We start from the raw sequence: 4,176 nt of genomic DNA, 5'->3' as shown, positions 1-4,176 counted from the left end.
TCCACACATCACATAGGTGAAATCTGTCGAGAGTGCTCCTGTAAGATTAACACTCCACCCATACGGGCTAGAGATATTCATTAAGAGTTTTATCAACTCAACCTTCACAAACTACAGGAAACAATGCACTCACATCATAGGAAGGGAAAAAAATAGTGCATTTTCACAACAAGTCATCATATGATTAGTTTTTCCCTTTGAACCTGGTTATAGGATCTCTAGTCCCCAGGTTGGGTTTCCTCATATATGACTCAAGGATTTGTATGTTTCAATCCCATCCCCCTCGATGTGCTCCAAACCTTTTCTCTTGTTAAGGCCTTCATAAGAGGATTTGCAAGATTATCACAAGATTTGACATAATCAACATTAATGGTACCATTTGTCAATACGATCTTACATTACTGTGTTTCCTCCTTATAGGTCTGAATTTACCGTTGTAATAACGATTTTGAACTCTACCAATTGCAGCGGTGCTATTACAATGAATTAAAATAAGAGGAATTGGTTTTTCAAAATAAGGAATTTGAAACAATAAATCTCTTAACCAATTCGCTTCCTCACTAGCTGAAGCTAAAGCAATTAGTTCAGCCTCCTTGGTAGAGTTAGCAATTATAGTTTGCTTTTTTGATCCCCAACAAACATCACCACCACCTAAAGTAAAGACATAACCAGTGGTAGAACAGGAATCACCTGACAAAGTGTTCCAATCCGCATCACAAAAGCCTTCAAGTACAGCAGGATATTTTTTATAGAACAAACCACAATTTTTCGTTCCAATTAAATATCTCATAACTCTTGTTATAGCATGCCAATGTTCATTATCTGGCTTGCTTGTAAACCTGCCAAGTACTCCTACTGCATATGCAATATCAGGCCTAGTGCAATCAGTCACATATCTTAAACTTCCGATTATACTAGCATATTCCTTTTGATTTGTTACATCATTTTTACTTTCAACAGGAAATAAGTGAACACTTGAATCAAAAGGAGTAGCAACATGCTTGCAATCATGAAAGTTATATTTTTTCAAAATTTTCTCAACATAATGTGACTGGTCAAGGAAAATCCCCTCACATGTTCTTGTTATTTTTATTCCAAGAATAAAATTTGCCTCACCAAGATCTTTCATATCAAAATGGCTTCTAAGAACATTTTTAGCTTCATCAATAACATTCATGTTAGAGCCAAAGATCAACAAATCATCAACATATAGGCAAATGATCACATGTGAATTATTCCAAGACTTATCATGTATACTTATCACACTCATTCGTTTTAAAACCATTTTCAATCATGCAGGAATCAAACTTTTCATGCCATTGCTTTGGTGCCTGTTTCAAGCCATATAGGGATTTAGTAAGTTTACATACTTTGCTTTCTTGGCCTGCTTCAACAAAACACTCGGGTTGGTCCATATATACTTCTTCATTTAGGTCTCCATTTAGAAAATCAGTTTTTACATCCATTTGATGAATTTGCAAATCAAAAATTGCAGTCATAGCAACTAAAAGTCTAATGGATGTAATTCTTGTTACAGGAGAAAAAGTATCAAAAAATTATAGGCCTTCTAGTTGTTTAAAACCTTTTGCAACTAGCCTAGCTTTGTATTTATCAATAGATCCATCTGGTTTCAACTTTTTCCGTAAGACCCATTTACAACCAATTGTTTTACAACCCGGTGGTAAATCAACTAATTTCCAAGTTTTATTAGAAATTAGAGATTCAATTTCATCATTTACAACCTCTTTCCAAAAAATAGAATCATGTGAAGATAATGCTTCTCTCAAAGTGAGAGGGTCATTTTCAACATTAAACACATAAAAATCAGGACCAAAATCTTTTTCTACTCTAGCTCTTTTACTTCTTCTTAACTCAAAATCAACAACTTCTTTATTTTTCAAAGTTGAAGTAGAAGAACTAGGTAGTGACAAAATATTTTGTTCAATCCTTTGACCCCCACTATTTTTAGTATCAAAAGGAAATTTATTTTCATGAAAAATAGCATCACCAGATTCTATTACAATATTATCTTCAAGATTAAAAAATCTATAGGCTGTACTATTTGAAGCATAACCAAGAAAAGCACAAGTAGTAACTTTCTTACCCAACTTTGTAATCTTGGGATCCATTAGCCTCACAAAGGCTAGACAACCCCAAACTCTTAGATAACCCAAACTTGGCTTGTAACCTTTCCACAATTCAAAAGGTTTCAATTTAGACTTTTTATGAGGCACACGATTCAACACATAACAAGCAGTTAAGATAGCTTCACCCCAAAAATTTAAAGGTGCATATGACTCAATAAGCATGACGTGAGTCAATTCAACCAAAGTTCTATTTTTCCTTTCTGCTACTCCATTAGACGAAGGAGAGTAAGGAGGAGTAGTTTCATGAATTATTCCCAATGATCTAACAAAAGAATTAAACTCATTTGATTCATATTCACGGCCTCTATCACTTCTAATTCTTTTTATTTTTCTTCCAAACTGATTTTCAACCTCATTGAGATAAGTTTTGAAATTTTCAAAAGCATCACTTTTATTTTTCATCAAGTAAACATATGTAAACTTAGAAAAATCATCAATGAAAGTGATAAAATATCTATTACCTCCACGAGTTAGAATTCCACCAAGTTCACAAATATCAGTATGAACTAATTCTAACAAATCAGTTTTTCTTTCAACTTGAAAATGAGGTCTTTTAGTGATCTTGGCTTTACTACAAGCCTCACATTTTTCAAAATTCTTTTTAACCATTGAGATTAATCCTAAACTACTCATGATTCCAACATGACGATCATTAATATGACATAAACGAGCATGCCAAAAATTAGTAGAAGAAAGCATATAAACAGAAGTAGAAGTTTTATTCATTTCAACATTCAACTTAAACATCCCATCACATGCATATCTCTTCCCCACAAAAATACCTTTCTTCACTATTACATATTGATCAGATTCAATAATCTGTTTAAAGCCTGCTTTATTAAGAAGAAAACTAGACATCAAATTTTTTCTCATAGAAGGAGTATAAAGTACATCTTTCAATGTTAATATCCTTCCAGAAGTAAAACACAATTCAACATCTCCCTTTCCAAGCACTTGAGTAGTGTGAGCATCACCAAGCATGATGGTTTTGGGCTCCTCAAAATGAGTATATTTTTTAAACCAGTCTTTGTCATAACAGACATGACGGTTTGCACCAGAATCAGCCCACCATCCATCAACATTCTCAACCATGTTTATGTCGGTAATCACCGCCACAAAAGGTTCTTCGGTAACGTTTGCCTGAGGGTTAGGACCACGTTTTCGGAATCTGCAAAATCGAGCAATATGCCCACTCTTGCCACAAACAAAGCATGGTCCCTTTCCTTGAACTTGTTGATTTTGTGCTTGGTGATTTTCACCATTATTTTTCTTGGGAGGTCTACCATTATTTTTCTTGAATTTTTTCTTCTTAGGCTTTAAAGAAGTATTTTTGTGAGTTTCAGGAGTAGCATTATTCGAAGTAATTAAATTTACCTTCGATGTGATGTTGTTCTCTTCTGTTTGTAAAAGTGCATCTTGGCCCCTTGCTTCTTCTTCCATGCGGATTTTCATTATCAAGGTTTCAAGAGAGGTTTCCTTTTGTTTGTGGCGCATAGTTTTTTGAAATTCCTTCCAAGAAGGTGGAAGTTTATCCACTATGCCACAAACAATAAGGTTATCTCCAATTTTAACCTCTTCGGACCTAAGCTCTCCAACAATCATGATGAAGTCTTGAGCTTGATCTACCACTGATTTGTTGTCCACCATTTGGAAACGAAAAAATCTACTAGCTGCATATTTTTTCGCTCCAGCCTCTTCGGTATCATACTTACTCTGCAATGCCTTCCAAATTTTCTTTGCACTAGAGTAAGTTCTATCATAATAATCATAAAAATTATCAGATAGACAATTAAGAAGATAATACCGACACTTATAGGAATCACCATCGTACTTTTCCACTTTCTCTAGATGAGAAATAGTTTGATCATCTTTCATAGTGGTGATGTCTTCTTTATTTGGATTCTTCTCAGTTAATACATAAGAAACATTGAGAAGACTTAAGTAGAAAAGTACTTTACCCTTCCATCTTTTGAAATGGTTACCATTGAACCGAAATGGCTTGTTAAGATCTCCCATCTTGACATCCGCG

The sequence above is a fragment of the Solanum pennellii genome, chromosome 9, assembly GCF_001406875.1.
Source record: "Solanum pennellii chromosome 9, SPENNV200".
Lineage (NCBI taxonomy): Eukaryota > Viridiplantae > Streptophyta > Magnoliopsida > Solanales > Solanaceae > Solanum > Solanum pennellii.
The sequence above is the reverse complement of the archived record's forward strand: the minus strand, read 5'-3'. Positions refer to the sequence as shown.